The 23,369-nt window shown below is 37.4% G+C and overlaps 1 long non-coding RNA gene across 1 annotated transcript; it reads right to left on the bottom strand.

Annotated features, from left to right (window-relative positions):
* Window positions 1-304: 304 nt before the first annotated feature.
* On the bottom strand, window positions 305-2,314 carry LOC131344864 (uncharacterized). Its single transcript, XR_009203408.1, has 3 exons — window positions 2,087-2,314; window positions 1,635-1,675; window positions 305-564 (listed from the first exon to the last, which is right to left on the bottom strand). It is a non-coding gene; the product is annotated as an uncharacterized LOC131344864 (long non-coding RNA).
* Window positions 2,315-23,369: the final 21,055 nt, after the last annotated feature.

Here is a 23,369-nt window from a genome sequence, read left to right as displayed (position 1 = left end):
GAAAGCAGAGATAAAAAAAAAAAAGCTAGTCCTTTCACATAAGAGTGTTAAAGAATACCTAAAAAAAAAAATAGGAGAAAGAGGCAATTGCTATTCACTTTACGTGCCTCAATTTTTCAGGAGGGGGAGAGTGCAAGAGCAGAGAAAGCTTTGATGTCTGTTCTGTCTAAGGCAGAATATGCAAAGAAAAAGACGAGGCAGAGAGAAATACATAATATTTTGTTCTGAAATATTCACACAGTCAGAAATGGGGGAGACAGGTTTTTATTTCTCATATACTCACATCCTCACAGAATACCTCCATTCTCGGTGTTCCACATGCTACATGATGTTGCAGGGTGCACCACACTCCCACAACATCATCCTACTCCATCTTCCTGCCTTCAGAGCACAGTGTTGGTACAGATGACTGACAGGAGTTCCCCTGATGCAGCGCCACTCCTCCTCTCCTCTTCTGAATGCTCAGACACGAACCCAGCAGCTTCCCTCAACTTGTTTGGGAATACTCTGGCATGTGTGTTATCAGTCTTTAAGCTTTATTCTAGAAATGTACAATACTGTACTCTACAAAAAACAAAACAAAAAAAGAAATAGAATTGAGCACACAACATCTAAGCAAACATTGTGCTACTGTAATTTAAAGGCATATACTGTGCATAAAAACATTGGTCATTGGTCACAAACCTAGAGAGAGAGAGAGAGAGAGAGAGAGAGAGAGAGAGAGAGAGAGAATATTTGTGAAGCTAGTGTTAAAAGAAAGTTGCGATGTTGCTCATTATGCTAAAGGAAGAAATCTATAAGAGAGAAAACATGATTGCTGATCTCTGGAGGTTGATCTGTTTGAGTTTACAGATGAGGTGCACTATAGCACTCTAGATAGAGATAAATTCTCACTGGTAGCTTAGAGTTCAATCTAAAAATAAATTATTGCGGATTATATCACAATCATGAGGATGAGGACCTTGCAACATTGAGGATTTGATCTATTCATATTCAAGCTATTCAGGTTGATTCTTTACTTTAAAGTCTGACCTGCTAATTTTAATCAAATTAAAACAGTTTATGTGTTTAATCACAATACCGTAACCAGAATTCACGTTTTCACTGTTGTCCGTTTAGCAATAAAATAATGTCTGGTAAAAAAAAATAAAAAATACTCATTTATAAGCAAATGCTTATATGTAACAGTTAGGAACTGCTGTGAGTGGTGGAATGAGTTTTACATATTTCTCATGCAGCAGTATAAAATGATTACATTTAAAATTCTTATTAGCACTATTACCTCATGCTGTGACTTACATTTCCATCTGCATGTATCACATTCATCAAATATATTAAATAAAAAATGATGAGTACTTAATAATATATTTACACTAGTATGACACCAGGTGGCGCACTACAGGAAGTGGGAAAATATTGTATATACTTATTTCTATGCAGCCGCAGCTCTCTGTGGGCCTTTCAGGTATCAGTCTGAGAAAATCTACATTCATAATCAGCAGCACACTTATCTGTCCCAAATGATCAGGCATTACGTTGCTGTATGGATGTCTGTCTCTCAAACTGCAGCAACGTCACAGCTTTTTTAGGAGGATTATTGTATTTTAAGGGGCCAATTTTCAATTTTTTCTTACCTGGCTCCATGCAGATCCACAAGCCAGCCCTTCCCCAACCTCTGAAACACAGGGATTATGGAAATTTTTCTCAGTTAGTTGAGCTACCTTTTTCTTGAATAAAAGCCTAAGGATTAAAAGCTGCACCTTAACAAGATCATCGGTTTGCAATCACTTATTAAACTATTCAGTGTTTGGTTTTTCTTCTATCTACAAGGCTATAAGGAGCCGTTAAAATTTTAGCCCAAGCCTGAGCACAGTAGCAGAATGACCAGCAAATCAAGCTTCATCTGATTGCTTTCCACACATCTGCTCACTGTAAGCCTTAGCAGATTGTTTGTGTTATGATGAGGGGAAAAGTGTCCATCTAGGGGATCACTGCTGCCCTCCTCCCTGGGAATCCTTAAGCTTCACTCCACACACAAACACACACACACACACACACACACATACACACACACATACACATATACCTGATGGTGCCAAGCAGTGAAGATTATTGCTCTGTTTGATCCCTGGTCAGGGTGGGATTAGTGTAGCACTCAGTCAGACTTGCTGCTCTATCTGGCTGGAATGAGTGTTGAAAACAGATATGGATATGTTCAAAGAAGTTTAACCCTGCAGCTATAAATATGTCAGACATATACAGGTCCATAAGCATGATGAAGGGTTATGGCCACTATTGGGCTTCTAAAATGCTTTCCATTCCACAATTTATCAGCAGTAGAAAACAGTAGAAAGCAGTAAGCAGGTCAATAAAAGCATTGTCTTGAACGTGACATCTTATGTCGACGATTACCATGCTGTTGATTCCTCTCTGTTTACTTTCTACCTGACAGTGTTTATCTTACTGTTCCACCAGGGCATGAAGCAGTCTGAGGTGAAGAATAGTCCAGATCATGGGGTTAAGTGTGTAGGTCAGCATGGTTAGTAGCAGCCCTGAAGAAAAGCAGACAGCTGAAAACAATGTTGATATTAAGTGCTCACCTTACTGAGCTAAAAAAGGACACATTACTATTTATAAAGCAGATGTTTTCATTGTAGACAGTTTATAACATCTATCACAAGACACTGCAATCACAGTTTACTGATTACTGAGAAGACATTTCAAACCAATAGAAGAACAAAAATCATCAGCAGCAAATGTAAGGTCAAAATAGATTTAAAAATGATTCTATCTTATACATTAGTTTAAGTAATATCGAATGATTTTTGTATTAGAAATACAAAGGAGCTTAATAAAAAATGTACTATGACATAATCACAACACTATTATCGCATCATATCACCCAGCACTGTTTTATTTTATTTTATTCTTATTTAGTATATTCTGATTTCATAAATGTTAGAAAAATTCTAATTCAAATAACAAGGATGGCTGAATTATCTGGATTTCATTTCATACAGGCTTGTGTGATATAAAGATTCAATCATCTCTTCATAATATTACATGATATTTAGTAGTGTTTACATTAATTACATTATGGGAACTGTTGGCTCAGTGGTACATTTCTCTCCTACTGTGTGGAAGGCCCGGGTTCGATTCTGAGCTAGTGCCCAAACCCCAGCCACTGGATGTGGTGTGGGTCCCAAGCCTGGATGAAAATGGGAGGGTTGCATCAGAAAGGGCATCCGACATAAAACCTGTGTCAAGTTGTTGTGCGGACCAGTTGTTCTGCTATGGCGACCCCTCACACACGTACGAAGCAGCCGAAAGATCAACTCCGATTGCATTATATTGCCAGACCTGCCCACCTTTACACATTTTGCTTAGCCACAATTTAAAATATGGCATATGGGTATTCTTGAAATGACCCAATCGATACCTTAATCTGGAATAATATGCACAAATGCTCTTAGCATAATCTCCAATATTAACAAATGCAATGAAAGTCCCTCCCCCTTCCCCATGTCCCCTGCTACTGAATGGTTTTGTGGAGCTGCCTCATCCTAATTTCCCTAGAAGTAACTCGAGAGTGATTTGAGTTTATTAATGTCATATAAAATCTATCAGTATATTGGCATAACTAACATAAGACATGTATATAGTTAACATCAGTTAATTGTCTTTATTAGGGATGCCACCAAAAATAGGGCAATTTCAGTTGAATTTCAGACTGATAGGGAATAGAGGATGAAATCTTTTACCTGAAATCAATAAATAGACCTACAATGATCTATTAATTCAGGTTTAGTTTACCATTTTATCCTGATAAGGGTGAGGTGGTGTCATATCCATTACTTTGCACACGTTACTGATAATTAGAAAGTAATTAATGACACTGAGTTTTGTTTGTTTTTTGTTAGATTTATGGAAGGAAAAATAAGTTACGTCAAATATAAGAGAAGACAGCCAAATGCAGGATGCACTGAGATTCAGCAGCCTCAATCAGGGTTACAAAGTCAAACCATTGCCCCCTGTGTGTAACAGAGAGACAGAGCAGATTCATATCATACTGTGCATATTTATGCACTCCACATGCTCCTGCCCTCATGCTGTACAGGGAGATGAGTGGCAGCGATAGAGAACAGCAGTACGAGCCTTGATAAGGAGTATCTGGTTCAGATCTATGGAACAAGCCCTTTGCATACAATCTCAGAAAGAATAATACTATATGGTGTGACCCAAGGTCAAAACAATGTACCATGTAGGGTACACCAAGGGTTCCTGCTGTGCCTGAATTTAATATTATGTTCCTTGGCAAGTGTTTATAACCAAACATGACATTTTAAACCATGGAAAAAAGCATACTGTATGGAGAATAATAAAATGGCATGTACTTAGATTTTGTGCCTAAGTGACTGCTAAAATGGAATTATCTCGTCATCTGTACTGTCATTAAATTGTCAAGATCAGTGAACACCATTCCCTAAAGCTTTCTCTAATAGCTGGCCAGCTGGTTGACTGCTTGTAAATGACCTCTCAGGTGAACACAAATGAGTTTTACTATATGAGTTTCAATTAGCATTGCCATCAGCAATTTTTTTAGTAGTAGCCAAACTTTTAAAAATGTTTTCGTTAGTTTAAAAAAATGAACATAAAATTATTAAGTCTGTCAGTGAGATAGCTGGATGTCTTAGTGTGCCAGTTCAATTTCCTTTAATAACTGGTGATTAAGTCTATGTTGTTATTATCAGATCTGAGCTCATATGTAGTTTTTCCAGTTGGAAACACATTAAATGGAAATGTAGAACTTCTTCATTTTATCCAAACCATGTCAGACATCTAAGATGAGATAATTGTATAAAAATCACTTATTTATTCTTTCTTTTTTTTAGTTTAAAATCCGAATTAACATCTCGAGTCAAACTGTATCCACACATGACACAGTAAACGAACAGATAATTTAAAATGAATGCTCATAACACATAGTTACAGAAAGAGCTCCATTTTTGATGGTGACACATTCTGATAGCCTAAACTGGGTCAAGGCTGCATGTGCTGTGTTTGCGATTTATTTCCACACCAGTCATCATGTTCTAGCACTAGCATGGCACAATAGACAAAGTGGCAAAATAATAAATGATAATGTGCATCATCGCAGCAGGGACAGTCACAGTGCAGTACTGCTGATAACCTGCCTGAGATATGAATGTGGACTCATCGTTGGCATGTCTGTTCATTTCCTGCTTATTGTGCATTATGACTACTGTTGCGGAAGAGAAAGTGATATATGCATTTATCCATAGTGGGTGGCCCTCAAACAAAGTCACCTAAACCCATGAGGTGAATATTTACATAGAGTGCTGTGAGTAAGCGGTCTGACAAAAACAGGTTTACACACATTTTAGCTGAGTTAAAGGGAATGACACCCACACAGGCGTCCAAACACACTGGTCACTGAAGACAATGTACTTATTCTAGGGACCTGAATCAGTGATGACACATTTCTATCCATAATGATTCAGCATACTTTATCGTATCGTACATGTAGTTAAAGACTAAAAGAGGTTTTAGTGTTGCAAATAATAATTCCAGGCCGCTTATTTGCATTTTCTGTGCTTAAAAATAAAAACAGCAGATACGGTGGAAATGTTGAAGGTTAAGGCTTTGTAAGCAAAAGCAGCCAAGGACAAAGTCCAGATATTGTATTTTTAATTCAAATCTCAAGTTGTGACGATTGCAATGATACACATCTAAAAGCCACCAATAGGAGGACGGTATAGGATAACACTAAACTTATTGAACAGCTCCACTTACAGTAGTGTCAATGGCAAAACATGAAAGAAATATTCTAACAGACAGAATAAATACATCCTTATTACCTCCAGCTCTCTCTGAACCATGTTTTTGTTAATGCAACATTTTCTGTACAAGTACCGATTGTACTGAATGATGATGTAACATAGTAATTTTCTTTAATCACAGGTCTATCATTATAAGACCTTCATTGTATAATTATATAATCTCTCTCATTCAGCTACAGAATTCAGCCAAGATTTTATTAGGATAATCTCATACAGTGTGACAAGTTATACTTCTAAAAGAGCCATGTAATTGCACAGTCTAAAATCAGCTTCTTTAAATAGCTTAAAAATGATTCGAGGAGATTAACCAAGTAATAAAAACCACACACATAAGAGGCCATATTCTTCATTCACTTGGTTTCCTTTAAGAAAACTTTGCTTGAGTTTTCCAAGAATCATCATCCTCTGTGAATTATAAACCCATCCCATCCCAGGAGACCAGACACTGGTCTTACACTGAGCCCTACCTCTAGACAATGTTCTCTTGAGTCTCTTCTTAATCCAGCAGTGGGGGAGATACGAAAGAGACAGGAGTAGCCTCAGGCCAGTCTTGTGACCATTGCTCTAGACACTAGACAGCCTCCAGTGACCTCCTATTATATGATGATTAGCATAGCCTTTGACCCTTAGGCACATGTGCTCTGTAGGAGGTCACGGCCTGGTGTTGCTATCTTGTTCTAATCTTCTTTAGAACAAGGTGCAACTTGTAAAAAATCATGCCATTAGGCCACTCTAGCCCATCAAGAAATACAAGACGTCCTGTCACACCCATGACCTGTCTTCTTTGGACTTTTTGTTAAGAACCACAATTTGTGAAAAGGCAAATTGCTTGAAAATAAACTTCACACTAAGTACACTTTGCTCATCTTAATCAAAAAGTCAGAAGGTGTGTTTGTCAAATTACACTGTGTACACATTGACTTAGTGTATAGCTGGAGCGAACGTTTAGTTTCTTTAATCCATTTAAAGTTAACACACCAGGTACTGTTGAGTAAAACTGGTCACATATAGACACACAAAACACTGCAAACCAAAAGTTGACCTTAGATGTTAAATATGAATTATGTAGGTCACTTTAATGAACCATGAACAGGAAATGAAGCTCTCCAGCCTGGGATCAGACAATGCTCCCCTCTAGGGCTGAAATACTTCAATAAACATGGACAGGAAGGCTTATTCGATCAGACAAACACTGTATTAGTTCCTACTGTTTTTCATCTACTGTAGCATATTAGTTTCCTACTGTGCTCCTAGAGGCAGTAGAAAAGTTCTGTGAATGGTGACATGTCTTTCATGTCAGGCAAAAGACAGGAATACACTCAGCTTTAGGCAAAAAAAAAACCCTCAAGGAAAGCAAAGAAGGGTCTAAAGGGTTAGGAATTATTTTGAGATCCTTTGGAAATAATACGTGAATAGTGAATGTTTTCTGTTTCAAAAAGACCTTAACATAACACACACACACACACACACTTAAGTGATGATCTTCAAAATTTTCAGTAAACTTTAATTCATTATGATGGACTGGCAAACCATGCAGGATGCTGAAAGTGAATAAATAGTAAATAATAAAAAGTAGTTAGGAAAAATCTTAAATGATAATGTTAAATGTAATACTGGGGTGATATGTCAATGGATGGATGGATGGATGGATGGATGGATGGATGGATGGATGGATGGACGAATGGACGAATGGATAAGCAATGACTTCATATGTTTATCCAAATGCATATAGGAATAAATACAGTAAGGGGTAATGAGTATTTCAATGCTTTTTTTGTTATTGAATATACTTCCAGTGCATTTATTTACACACACAAACATACAAACATGTTTTCATAAACCAGCAAAGATTGGTTTGAAAAAGAAACTGGTAGTAGAAAAGCATTCACACACCACAAATTCAGACACCAAATATCCGACATTAGTACTTTTTTACAAAGCCATTGTTGATGATTACAGCTTCAAGACAAAGAGTAATCCGCCTTTTCCTGCATCATGGTTCAATTTTAGCCATTTCCTCTTCACAAAAACAAACATGACTGAATACCTACAGTACTGCTCCACACTGTATAGGAAACTAGATGCTGTATTGTCCACTGATGTCAGTATTAATCCAGTGCTGCTGCTAGATTTTCTGTATTCAGCATTGTACTATAAGTGCTCAGTTAAATTGTATCAATGCTGAAAAAGCCTTTATCTATTTCACTGTATATACAGTATGCTGAGTTATTAAAGGTTACATATTTATGTATGACATCTAACCATAAATATATTTAGGAATGAAAACATTATACTTTAGGTGAAAGTAATTGCTAAAGGTTATAAAAGAAGTGTCTGGATATGACAGATTTAGGTCACAGTTAGAAACCCCCTGTTTTACTCCCACTTGCTATTCATCTCATAGGAAAAATATCTCATGACCACTGACATGACAGTTAATAAAACAAATACGTGTACTTTGTAAAGAGGAATCTCCAGTCATGAGTGTAGGTTACTATAACTCCTCCCATTCTAGAAAAAGCATCATCTCATGTTGCCTCTTCACCTCATTTGGCTCTGCTACCTCTCTTTCCAAGGACACACACTACAAGGTGATGTCAAGTCTGCCAAGAAAGCCATTAGCTCCCTTCAGGGTAAATATCTATCTACACAAGATCACTAACAAGCGCAATCAGCCAAAGTAACATTTGCAAAACATTTATTTGGGAAGTATTTTAATTCTACTAAACCCACCAGAACCACCCAAATATGTTCCCTTCCATGCTAGGTTAAAGCTCATTGTACACTCTTTAGGTCCATTAGTCCAACCTGCATGTGCTTAGTGTAGCACTGTTGCTGTACTTGTGTGAAAAGTCACCTAAATACTACACAAGCAATTAATTTCAAGTGCAAAAATAGCAAATATATTATAGTATAAAAATAATAGTCGGAAAGGATCATATGATAGTGCTGGAGAGCTACAGACAGGTTTTAGGAGGAAACGTTACAGTTTTATCACTTGCTATTAAAAAGATTCCTTTTTATGTCGTTTTCCAATTTTTCAATTTAATTTTATTTCTGTAGCGCTTTTAACAATGGAGATTGTCTCAAAGCAGCTTTACAAAAGTATTGAAACATAAAATAAAAATGATGAAGTTTAAAATGAAGTTACTATTTATCTCTAACATTTATCCATAATGAGCAAGCCTGAGGCGACAGCGGCAAGGAAAAAGTCCTTGAGATGATAGAGAGTTGCTGGGATTTATTTACCCACATTAATGTTTTTGTCTCTAAGCTACATAAAAATCTATCATCAAGTTAAGCAAAATCCACATGATTATGTAAGTTGCCACTGTACCATCTCTAAAAGTATAAAATATTTTTGTTCCATTAAACATACTTAATGTTGCTTCAGCCTATGAGGAAAGCTCCACATCTTATAAATAAAAAAGCTGGACCAACAAATGGTGGTTAAAGCATTAAAGGAAAAAAACAATTCTTAGTAAAGTGCTGAACCACCATTAGCCACCAGAACAGCTTCGGTTCATGTTCCATGTCATAGATGCAAGTTTTCCATATCCATACTTTTCAAAAAAAAAGATTCCCTCAAGTTTTGATGATGGTGGTGGAGAGTATTGTCTAAATTATTAGTTTCCAATTGGTTTGGGTTTAGGTCACTGCAATCATTGTTTAGGTTAAATGTTTCATGTTCAATGAGTTTTTGTGTCCTGTGAATGTAGAATAGAAATGTTCCATCATAGGATAAAGGTGATCAGTCAGAATAACATGATACAGTATGTACTTCCTGTTAAGTGGACCCAAAACATGCCAGCACAATGCCTACATCATAACACAGCCACCAGTTCTTTCTTTAGTTTGTCTGTTCTGAGAAATATGTTTATATTTAATGATTAAAGCTGAATGGACAATTCAATGAACAGTTGAAATGTCTATAATTGTGTATGAGATCAATACTTAATTTTTTTTCTTAGTAAAATGTTATATGAGAAGAAAGCAGTACTTCATTTTGTGGTGAAATTGCAAGTCTGAGTGCCTTTTGATAGCAGGATTGAACATTTTGAAAGCATTAACTTAAGTTTGATGAAATATGACTGAGAAAACTGTAGAGTCAAACTTTATTTAACTTACTATACAGACAGTGCATATTTTTACGTATAGTATTATTATACATTACGCATCATCACATATTAGGCATTTTTGTGTGTTTTACAGTAGAGTACTGTAACGAAATGAATAGAGTTTTTGCTAGAAAGGAATTATTTATAGTATATTTTCATATACTTCCACCTCACACCCTGTGTTCCTGGGAAACGTAGGCCCCGGATCCACCCTGACTTGGATAAGGCGTGATACTATGAAAGATGAATGAAAAAAAATCAATGAATGAACCGTACATTTTATTATCAGACCATGGTGATGTATGTTCTGTATGTTCTCTGCGTGTCATATGGCTGTGTTGTGGTTTCTAGTAACTCCATTTAAATGATAAGCACTGGTGAATAAATAGGCTTTTGATTCTAACTGTAGATATTTCCACACTCTGAAGCTGGTGATTGGCCTAAACACAGCAGAGGAGTACAAACAGAAGGGTTGCATGGCTCTGCTACACACAGGCAGCAGTGTTTCCATGACAACTAGGGAGGACCACGGATGCAGAGACGAGCTGGTCTTTTCACTGGACATCTGTTCTTATTGTATCATGCATGCGTACCGACTCACATATGCACACACAAAATACACATGCAAGTCAGTAATGGGCCACGGCCCTGCTCGCAGACTCTCAGAGCAGCTTATCAGGGCAGTACAGCAAAAAGGAGTGGAAGGAGGGAGGAGAGAGGCACAATCAGCGGAAGCATGGCTGCGTACTGATTATCTCCCTCTCTGAAACAGCAGGCTGTACAGAGCACTGAGAGGGGACAGACATGAGCTCATTACTGCACACAGCAGTGAGAACTGCTTCTTCCTCTCCATCACCATCTTTCTGGATAAGAACGATGATAATGTGATCATGTGCCAACTGATTTGATCGAAGAGCAGTTGAGTGATTGTAAGGTTTCGGATCACCCTCTTAAACACCATCAAAAACTTGTATGTGTAATATATTTGAGTATTGTGTGATGCCATTAAAGTCCATAAAGATATAATATGATGACACATCTTGACTATAACATCTTTACCAATATTTGTTCTGCTCTCAAAGGAAAATGTCACTTGCTTGTCTACTGGGAAGATTGTTTTCCCTACACGGATTTGACCTACTTCCAAATTTCCTGCCCACTCATCTCAGAGCTGGAGATAAGGATTGAGAAAGATGATAGAGAGAGAGAGAGAGAGAGAGAGAGAGAGAGAGAGAGAGAGAGAGAGAGAGAGATGAGGTGGTTTATTTTCCTAGCCTTTAGCTGCCTCCAGTAGAAGTTCTAGATCAGAAGACACTGTGTGCCTCCTGAATACACTCCTCGGCTTATTTTTCCTTTTTTAGAACTTAAAACATACATAGGAAGGTCAGATCTTACATATTGTTAAAGAGTTGTGGCATTAACATCACTTTCATATTCCCCACTGGCACTCTTCCAAATATTGCCTTTTTTTATCATTCCAATCTACTCTAATGTATTTTATCCTGTAAATATTTTTACAGACGCAACACAGATCTTGTAAGCAAACATAGCACAATGAAGCCTGCCATCACACTAGTGACATTTTGTATAAAAGGCTATAGGGAGTCGGATCAGTTACCCTGAGTATGTCAGTATCGGCTTTGTATCGAGTATCAGCCAATGCTCTGAGCTCTTGGAATCTTATTTGTCCCATTCCCAGACAATAGACTGCATTGTGCATTGGATTTCAGATAAGATGAATAACACATGCTATTTTTGGATTCTTTCTGAAGTGCATAATAATGTGTAAATGAAATCCATCCCAAGCAGTTCTCAGGCCTGAGCAGAGATATTTAATGAGGAAAAGGCATCCCGGAACAAGTCCATCACACTCCAACAACACATGTATGCACCGTTTCCACTACTCTAATCCAAATGTTCCCATGTTTACATAATTATCCATTAGAACACATTATTCCTTGATGAACGTAATCATGACGTCAAGCAAAGCAGTCATCAATTCAGAAAGACGTCATATATCGTATCTTAATATCACATCTCTTAATACTCAATAGTGTTAATATGAACATATCTTGTTTTTTAACTGTGACTTTGTAATTAAATGTTACAACACTAATGTTCACTGATTAACTAATTCATTCATTTCAGTAACTGTTCATTATCCTGGTCCTGGCACAGTGAATCCCAGGATCACTAGGCGAGAGGTAGCAATGTGTACTGGCACCATGTGCACACACTTAAACATTTATTCATGTACACCTACAAGCAATTTAGCGTTGCTAATCGACCTACATGCATATTTTCGAGACATAGGAGGAATACATGTGGTTGACATACAGTATGGGGGCATGTCTGCAGGTGTAAATGATTTACATGTGCTAGTGCAACTAGCTAGTGCTAGTACTCATATTTCTGCAAACATACCCTAAGGCTGTAGTGGTCATGTTCTCTCAGTCACTTCTGCCTAGCTCATGCATACACACACGCTTAATCCAGTGTCAGAATCATATCTACCCCAAAGTGGAAGTTGGTCCAATCTAATTCTCCAAACCATCATGTTCAGGGTGCCAGAATCTCTTTATATATCAACCCCTTTTTTAATATCTCCTTTGATTTCTGTTTGATATCAAGCCTTCTGAAGCTCTCTGAAGGGGATAGCAAAAACTTATCAAGCCAACGTTGATATAAGACATAAGAAATGCAAAAGGCAAAATTCAGAAATTCAGAAATTTGCAGATTTAACCAAAAGTTCTTCAGTTGAAATATTTACTGTAGCATGTAATAAGGGACTCCATGGATGAACTGGTAGAATCGCTCCAAGCTTTTAATGAACTGTGTTTTTGATAGCTCAAGGCTCTATGTACTCCTCTATACAGCTGTTTCTGTACATACTGACCCCGGGCTGTTCTGATTGAGCTTGTCCGTATCAGGAGCTGTGCTTTATCACATGGTTCATAGTCCACTTGTTGCTACTTATAGCACTGACTGTGTGACATGTTTGTGAGGACTCTCAAGTGAGGAGAGTGTCAGTGGAGCGTGAGGCATGCTGCTGATGAAAGTGATACACGGATCCATGGGCATAAGTCACGACACATATATTTACCATATTAGAAATGTCTGGAGCTCTAGATTTAAATATCTACCCAAAAGCCTATCTATAGTAATGAGGACAGCAGGTCAGATCAGTCGGATATTTACAGTAGACATGGATCTGATTTGTGTAAAGTGAAAATCATTTCATTGATTCTAGTAATTTTATATCAAGGTTTATTTTAACTTAACAAGGTTTAGGCAAGAATAGAAACTGAGCTGATGTAAAGCAATTTGGTTTTGTACTACAGAATATTCCTAACCTCAGGTATGGATATAACTGTCCTGCTACTTTTTAAAAGATATAATAGAACACCCATCTAACTATTTAGCTAGAACCAATACCTTCCCAGAACCTAATGCTAGTGAACTAGTTTAAAGCACACCAATATTATGCATCACATAATTTTATATTAAATTTTAAAAATGTATTTTATATAAATCTTTGGATTTTGCACCCATATTGGCAATAATTGAGTGCTTTGGTGTCCATGAGTTAGGTTTTTCACTTGTTCCTGCCAGGTAATTAGCCGGATATCACGTAATAAGAACAATTTTCCACAATATAAAGTCATGGGATCAAGTTAGACAATGTATATAATTATACATACATAATACTGCATGGTCATAGATACTTATTTTGTGGACTAAAACTATTAACTCTATAAAATCTATTAACTCTATAACCACCATGCCACCTCAGAAAATCTGAAAAAAAAATCTATAGTATAATTATAATAATAATAATTATTATTATTATTACAATGATAAGATATATAGACTTTTTTTTGTTCCTGTGTGCATGTGCTCTGGTGTCTTCTGTCTACCAACTTTGACCTAATTTATACTCTGCTTGTGTTATTGCCATGTGACCTTCAATAAATGCTGCAAGCTGTCAGTAAGATTCCTGCCTGTGTGTCTGCTGCTGTACATTGCCTTGACGTGTCCTCTCTTCATTGTGCCCTCTCCTCACACACGCAACACACACACATTCTCTCTCTTCCGTCAGTGCAGTCTGCCGATACACAGAAGCACACACTCCATCTGTTAACGCAGGAGTTGAATTGCTGTATAATAGGCCTTGAGACAAGGCCAGGTCTTTCTGCACACTCACACACATAGAAACACCACAGAGAGAATACACTTGTTAGTTAGAAATATATAGGAGAACTGCAAGCAGAATTGTAATCTTATTCTAATCCTCTTCATTTGAACCACATGTTCGTGTTCATATTTTATACAAAAACACTGAGGCATTTTTCCGCTGAATTCTCTGAGTCTCCATCACTCTCTCTCTCACACGCAGATTTGCTGATTCAGTGACTAGCTGGCACTGGGAGATGTTGACACTGGAAGGTTGAACAACACAAACACACCTGCAGCCATTGTGTGACGTATCAGGTCACGCACAGCAAAACAGACACACACACCCTAGACAACGTAGCCTGTGGTGAGAAAACATTTCTGCTGAAGGCAGCTGAGGAGGACGTGTATGGAAGCAACAGAAAGAAACAGAACAGAAAAGATGTTCACTGGAATAATGAATATTTAAGTATAAATAGTGAGAGTAAATACTGTGATATTACTACAGTTTTATTATAGTGCTTCGAAGTTCACTTTTACATGAGAAGAGTAAACTGAGAACACTTAACACCATCGTTGATTTTTCCCCTGTGAAAACCCTTAAGGCTTTTCTCTAGTATCTTAATATAGAATGTTCTTCTTTCAAGTAGAACCGATTTAGAAGGATTTTCTCCTGATCCTGTATGTGTATCAATGTTTTTTTCTTTTTCTTTTTTAAAATAAATAAATATAATACTGTAATAATGGAACTGTGCTACCGTAAGGTAATTATAGTTGTAGCCTGGATCATTACATTGCTTTAATTTTACTGTAATTATGTTATAATTAATGTGTTAATAATAGTTAAATGTTGGCAGTTTAGTTTGTGTGTCAGATCATGGTTATAGTGCATAAGCGTTATTCCTGAGCGCTAGTGGATACATGAATACTCTTCTTATGTGTTATGCTCTTCGTCTGCTAGCCTACTTGCCTATCTATCTATCTATCTATCTATCTATCTATCTATCTATCTATCTATCTATCTATCTATCTATCTATCTATCTATCTATCTATCTATCTATCTATCTATCTGTCTATCTGTGTGTTTTTCTCAAACAATCACACCAAAATAGATAATACAGCCGCTGAATTAAGATACAGAATAGCACTGGAGCAGGTCTCAGACAGACAGGTTTCCTGTCTCCATGCTGCACTCCTTCCTTCCGTTTATTCATTTTTGTCTTCCCCATGTGTCTTATTATTGTGTCGTAACAGCAGCTAAACCACTCAGCTAACTTTAATGCACATGTACATGTCCACATCTTGTTTTGGTGGAAAGTCCCTCCAAAAAAAAAAAAAACCTGCTCGCACATCTACAATTTTCATTTCTATTTTGTCCAGTGATTCTGCTTAAGTTCGATAATGTGACTGAATGTTAGTCTGAAAGGTTAAAGATGTGAAAGTTATTTATCAATAATCAGCAACACTATTGCTAGAGGTGACCTACAGAGACATTACTGAGAGTAAAACTCAGAGGTGAAACTTAGAGACTGTAATTTAATACAAGGAAGGATGCATGATGCAAGCTGTCTCCACTGCAGTAGACGCTGGGAATGCAGCATGGTATACCTGCTATACATGTCACATTTCATGCCATGCATTTGCCTAGCAAACACCTCTGCCCTGCCCAGACATCTACAGTATGAAATGTCGTCAGAAAGGAAAACAAGCAGGTTATTTGAAATCTGAGAGGTGGCTGCTTGCGTCAGCTCTGCGTACAATTTCCTTCTTGTTCCCGAATGTAGAATCCAGTAATGGCCTTCTCATTTTAAGGGAAATGTCTCATCACCGGTCGAGGAAGAAACAAAACCATAAGGTTACTTTGGTTTCACTGTTCATCCTCTTTATTTCTGATTAAATCTGTTTGCAGAGTTTCAGTCTACATACATCAAAAATGTGAAATCTCACCTTTTTAATCTTAAGAAAAGGGGAAATACATTCTGATCTACACATGCATGTCACAGTTATTGCTATTTAAATTCTATTGATTTTTTAATAGAAATATTAAAATTAAATTGGTCAAAATGGTGTGATTACTTTTCTATAACAGCAGTAGTGTTATACTAATGCTTTCATTCTAATACATTAATGTTTCCACAATAACAGCTCTTTAATAATCAAAGTGTGAAGCGTCAGTAATTTGTAACAGTTCATATGTTTTCTACCACAGGAAAGACATCAGCTCAGAGGGGCTTTCCATTTCCTGTTTTTGTTGTTGCTGTTATATTAGCTATAAAATAAGATTATCAGTGTTAACACGTCCCTCTGGCATTACCTTCTGACATAAAAGTATGATGTTTTTTAATTAATAATAATTTAAAAAAATGAACAGAAGGCAAATTTTTATGGCATAAGAACATCACTTATTCCAGATGTGACGTTATATCATAATATATTAACCACCTTGTCATTGATTATTTCCTACAACAGCATGCCCTGTTGTGTTTTATGCTTGTTGTGTGGTATTATTATTATTATTTCTTTTATCTCCCTCCCTTGTGTTATATCTTGAGCACTCTTTGTTTAGAATAGTGCAAACGGGAATGTTTAAGTGTATGGCTAATCATTTTTAGATTGTCTGGTCATTATATTAGCATGCACATATGAGTATGAATCCTTACTCAACATCCACACCATATATATTTTTAGACATAATATCCTTCTGTACATGCTGTAGAGCGATTAAACTTACATTTGCAAGCTGAATGGCTCAGGCCTTCAAGAAAAATGGAGATCACACAGGGAGTAAAAGGAAATGGTGTGGAATGTGCTCCTTTTTTTAGACGCAATAAAACGACAACAGAAACTCAGACCTTATGCCACAAACCAAAACAAGCTATTCCTATCCACTAACTCCAGGCTACAAAATGCATTCTTCTGGACAAACTGTGACAAAGCAGCTGACGCAGTCGTCCAAATCATTATAGTTGAGCAAGGTGATGAAGTGTTGTTCCTTAAAAAGCCCTTTAGAGCAGTGCAAGCTTTGGGGGCCTGACAGAACGAGGGTGATGAATTCATCAAGAGATTAACGAGATGGTGATTTGGAATGAGCCCGGAACAGGAACTCACAGCAGCAGGGCTGCCATTAATAGTCAGCAGTAGAAGGCTTCCTTTTTTATTTGAGATATTTATGGCAGGACTGGTCTGTGCCCAGCTCTGGTTCCAGGGTTTAAATTCTGTCTCTCCACTAATGTATGTGTGTGTGTGTGTGTGTGTGTGTGGTTCTCACCTTTAAGTACACTTAGTTTTAAAAGACCAAGTCTGGACCCACCATCTAAATCAGTTGTGTCATTGATTGTGATGAACTGTAGTGGGCTTAACTGAGTATTTATTATTTGAACACTGCAAGTCCACACTCACTAAAATGTATCAGAGTATAAGAGGAAAGAAATTTCTGAAACAAAAGAATAATCCCAAACTGACAAAATTCACATCAAAACATTTTGCAACTGAAGCAAAAAAAGATATTTCTTTTACCCTGCTTGTGTTCACACCTGATCTGAAGTAGACGTTAAATGATATCAGGAAGCGTTATAACAGATACATCAGGAAATGAGTGATCTGGCTGGAATAGTCCAGAGATTTCATGAAAACCTGGAATGTTACAATTAAAATGATTTAAAAGCTTCTGGAGGGATGTGCAAAGAACATCGAGCCAGTTATAAAGAAAAACACCAGGTATTCCCGGTATTACAGAATAATTAGAATCATATTCATACATGATAATTAAATTTGTGGAACACGTCGAATGCCATTTCTTTCTCTCACATTTGCCATTTCTTTCTTAAAACAGTTAAACTCAAGTGTACAAGCATTCTACATCAACTATGTAACTAATTTAATTTTTTTATATTTGTGGGCTTGTATATGTGGAAGAAGGTAGACAAGCAATGTGATGCAGCATGAGAAACAGTTTGAAAAGATATGGTGATTGGCTTCATGAATGTATAGGAGGAAGTATGAGTTTTCCCCACCCTTCCTAGTTGGAAGTGGTTGTGTGATAGGAGAGAGGAGTTGAATTGAGGAGTGGGAATTGGTAACCCCAAACTGGGGGGAAAAACTTTTGAAGCTCCGTATCATTCTTTTCAGGCTTTTGGAGACTTATGTTGGCTTTTTAGCAGTCATTGTAGCTGCCAAGTTCACAGAAGATTCTGAGTTTAAATCTCCACAGTGCCCTAACTTTTGGGTCCAGTATAACTCAGGGATTAAATATCTGCACCTGTGACCTGAAGACTATTAGTCCCAGGATTGACAGGGTTTCAGAAGTGTGCTGCTTCTCTGAGCTACCATACCTGGACCTGTGTGTATAACTGTTCTGGGGAACCCAAGAGGCTCAGCATGTGCTTTGACCCCTCTACTTCCTTTTGTGTGTGATATAAAGAATCAGGATATACAAAATCGAGAACACAGATTATATTACATTGGTTTTTCTCAGGTTGTTTTATATGCTTAGTGGGATAACTCACAGCATTTGTAACTCAAGTAGAGTTATCAGTCAAGCATTGCCTATTTACAGCCTGAATTTATGTTAATGAGAATGTGTCTGTGTGTGTGTGTGAGAGGGAGAAAGAGAGAGAGAGAGAGAGAGAGAGAGAGAGAGAATGCACTGCTGATCCTTCAAGCATGGAGTTAATTAAAGCTGAATTTTTAGGAAAAGTTGGAGCAGGACAGAGCAGATGCAAGCAAAAACACATGTTATATTGTGACAGATGAACAGAGGGGCTGTATCGAAACTCTTTGCTAGGTCACAATTTATCCCTCAGCTTGAACACACACACACACACCACATGGACACAACTGGAGGTTAAATGTGAAATGGTAGGGATTACTCTAAATGTAACTATGGTTTTTGCATCTGTGAACACATGTTGATGTGGGATTTCAGCAGTAATTGTTTAAGGATATGTGTACACTGATTAGTTTGGAAGGGATCTACCTCCCACTGAGTTCTGCCTCTTTTCATGGAGGTGTTGGTCCCACACAAGCCTGCAGGGTGCCAGAGAAATGACTCTCATTTGGATTTAAGTGAAGTGTGTTCCCTTAAGCCTGTGCAGCTGCTAATCTTTGCTCAGTAGATGTAAAGCAATTTTCTGGAAGCTTTTATCACACACACAAAGCTACAGACAACTCTGGTAGCTTGAGATATGATATTAGAGGAGAACCCCAACTGAAAATCCACTTTAGGTATATTGCCAGTGAAACAGGAGAGGGGATTTATATGACTTATTTGTTGATATGTGATTCTTCTTTTTTGTGTTTTTGTTAGGTTAGTTTGTACAAAAGCTACGATGACATCATAACAAGGGCAAGATTTATAATGATCTGCCTTTTAAAATCAATTGGAGCCATTGTTGTTATTATAATGAAACTTTATCCATCTTTGTCTTATATCATTTGTGAAAATAGTTTATGTTTCATAATGTGATGGGGCACATTTACTATTGACTCCTTGATGTTGGTTACTTTTTTAACTGAAGGTTTCAATGGTTTACTTGATCTTGTATGACAGCAAAGTTAGTAACGTATTAAGTTAGTAAAGAATGATGCCACTTATTTCATTCATAGTTACATTTACAGTTTTTTATTTGAGGTTATCTATGTTGACAGCTATACACAATCATTCCCTCGCCAGCCTTTCTTCTCCTCTCTCTTGAAGTGACAAAAAAGTGTAGCAGCTTGTCTTTTTACCAAAGAATGACACAGTCCTTCATCCTTTGATGGAAAACCTAAAGCTAAATCTTTATCTCTTTTTTTATCTATTGTAGGGAAATTATAATGTCAATGATTACATGCATTTTTAAACTGTTTATGTCGAGCATCCTCCTGCAAGTCCCTGTGTCAGCTATTAGTAAAGAATCAATAACAACCTAGAGCAAACACACCTGACAACAGAGCTATGGTTTAAATACTGTTAGAAAATCATAATCAATTACACCACAGATTAATGATGGCTAGTAGGAAAGCCATAACGGATGGCACGAGCCCGAGACGCAAGGTAAATGTCCACCAATAATATTATTAATGCGTACTTTTGTGTAATGAACAAGCTACAAGACCCTGAAACATTTAGGGGGATTAAATGGAGGTGGGTTGTAACCCTGGAGCTCAGGATTTTTCCCAGGAATGTCACTGCAAATTGGAGCCATTAATTACCAGAACCCATATTAGGGTCTAATGATTTTTGCCAGTTAGAGCATAAAAATAGAATAAAGCAGACAGCGGTTTCCATCAAGTAGAGTATTATATGACTGGGAAAAAAAGACAGTATGTGTCATTAAGAAAGTATGTTAGCCGTTAGCCTTCCATATTTGCAGTTTCTTTCTGGAGGAGACCCAGAAACCATGATGATTTTGGGATGCTGCTATTTATAAAAATAGAGATGGACAGCTGGGGACACATTTTTGTATAGCTGGCCCTTGACACTTGTTCAGCCGAATGAGGTAATGTCTTCAGCTCAGCCTTTATATATGAGATATAAACTCTGAGTTAATATCAATTCAGTCATGTTAAATGACCTGAGATTGCATCACAATATGTGAGAATATTTTCCCAGAAATGTGTTTACAGGTGAAGCTGAATGGATGTACATGGCGTTTGTGATTTACTGTGTTAGAGCAGTTTTTAAGGAAACCTGGACTCAATCAATACTTATGCACTGGACTTTCCATGTTGTTCCCAGTGCTGACTTTGAGTACTATTTTTTTTGGAAGCAAGTGTACAAATATTAGTCACATTGGTAGAGGTAGTGCAGAATGTTGACTGGTCATTAATAATCATCAATATGTCTCTGGCTAGATTTGCTTTTGCACCTGACAGTACAGCACAGCAGTCTTCATTAGCAGTGTAGTGTTCATCTGCCAAAGTCTTTCTCTCTTTACAAATGTCTTTTTCTTACACCTTTAAGTTAAATTTATCAAGTTACACTGAATCTAAAGTGGCCACATAACAGCTGAAACCTCTGGGTTTTTTTTAGTAAGATGATTTGTTTGGTTCATTAAAAAACACTCAATGTGTCTCATACTTGATGGTTTTCCCTGTGAGGTAATCAACATTAGTCATCAGAACAGCTTCAGTGCGTCTTGGCACAACTCTCTGGAATTGTACTGCAGGGATGAACAGCATTCTTTCTAAATATATTATACTGCATTTGGTTTGTAGAGATGAAGTTGTAACGCCTTAGCTAGCTAACATCCAAATACTCCAACAGATATTCAACTGGGTTGTGATCTGGTAAGTGTGAAACCCATATTATGTGATTTACATCACGTTCATCCTCATCAATCCTTTCAGTGAGCCTTCATGCCCTGTGGATAGGGACATTGTCTTCCTGGACAAGCTGTCATCTTCTCAGGATAGAAATGTTTCATCATAGGATAAAGGAGATCAGTCAGAGGACCTTAGTATTGATTTGTAGTGAATCTTCCCTCTAAGGGGACAAGTGGAATTAATTCCAAGAAAAATGCCTCCACAGCATAACAGAGCCACTTGATTTTTCTTTGTCTATACTGACATCTATACTGTATGTGCTATTTTTTGCCACGGAAAGTCAGTTTCTGAAATTCACAGCAACAATTTAGTAATCACTAGTGAAGAGAACTGTATGGGTGAGTGACCGGGTTAAGGTTAATTATGAATTAGATCATTCTGAAAGCCGGTGCAACATAACACACACCATGTAAGTGTATTATCAATTCAGTGTGTTATTCTGTTCCTCATATTGCCTTGAGGGATGTGTCCCTGCACATGTTGTTGTAGTACTCTGACTCACTCACTCTCACACACACACACACACATACACACACATACACACACACACACATACAGAGAGAGAGAGAGTAAAGTCAGTCCCATGTGTATTAAAAGTCTCTGCAATAAAAGCCCTGTTCTCTTGAGATTTTTCTACAAAACAGTGTGTGTATGTGTGTGTGTGTGTGTGTGTGTGCTTTTCAGCTCAGTCTTAGATTGTTGTAAATAGTATCACAGCACTACTTGGCTTGCACTAAACACTTACTTCATATCACTCAGCACACAGACATGCTTTAAATACAGAGCCATAAAAAGGAAACGCAGGAAGAGAGATACACAGATCCAGCCAGTCTCCTTTTAAAACTCACACAAACACATGAAGTGAACTAATTGTTGCGATGGTAGTTAGGGAAGAGGGATTTCAGTCTCATCACTTAGAGAGTTAAGAGGTTGCTGGGTAATCCTTACCTGTTCTCCCTGCTCTCCTCTGAGACTCCTGACGCAAAACCACTCGAATGATTCCAAACCCTCTAAACATTTTGATCTGCATGCAAATTTAACAACAATATAGGATTTGTAATTATTGCTTGATGGTAGGGCAGCACGGTGGCTTAGTGGTTAGCACTGTTGCCTCGCAGCAAGAAGGGGTTCGAATCCCGGGTTTGAACAGGCAGAGGCCTTTCTGTGTGGAGTTTGCATCCCCGTGCCTGCGTGGGTTTACTCCGGATGAAAAATATGTTCATCAGGTTGACTGGTAATTCTTGAGTGAGTGTGTGTGTGTGGTTGTCTGTCTATATGTGGCCCTGTGATGGACTGGTGACCTGTCCAGGGTCTACCCCTGCCTTTCGCCCTATGTGCGCTGGGATAGACCCCCGTGACCCTAATTAGGAATAAAGCAGGTATAGACAATGGATGGAGGGATGTTTGATGGTGAAGGAGATTGGGAAGAACAGGTAGTATGATGCTATTTAAGATTAATTAATAAATTGTGGGTATAAATATTACTATAGCATTAAAAAGGATTTTCAGATCCTGCTTGTCTGATACTGTAGTTAGACTGTCCTTGGTCTATATTTAGATTTTTATCAGCCTTCTATTGCCACAGAATACTGCAATATTCTTCCTATAACTTCCCCTTAAAATAATCTCAGAAAAGTAAAAAAAAAATCCATTAGGCAATGCAGTACACCATGGCATATACAGTATTAGCCGTGATCAAAAATGCAATATGATTCGCATTACTATATTTATACAGTAACAAAGAAGGTAATACGCTGTACCCTTCCTTGTCACTGGGGTAACTTTTTTGTACTGTTAGTGTGAAACTTTACGCAAAAATGTACCATTAAAGCTTTACTTAAAAATTGTTGATGATCTGTGTACATTGTGTCCACACTGTCAGGTAAAAATGATATATTAAAACTTCACATA

Source organism: Hemibagrus wyckioides, linkage group LG24 (genome assembly GCF_019097595.1).
Source record: "Hemibagrus wyckioides isolate EC202008001 linkage group LG24, SWU_Hwy_1.0, whole genome shotgun sequence".
Lineage (NCBI taxonomy): Eukaryota > Metazoa > Chordata > Actinopteri > Siluriformes > Bagridae > Hemibagrus > Hemibagrus wyckioides.
This window is presented reverse-complemented; position numbering and strand designations above follow the sequence as displayed.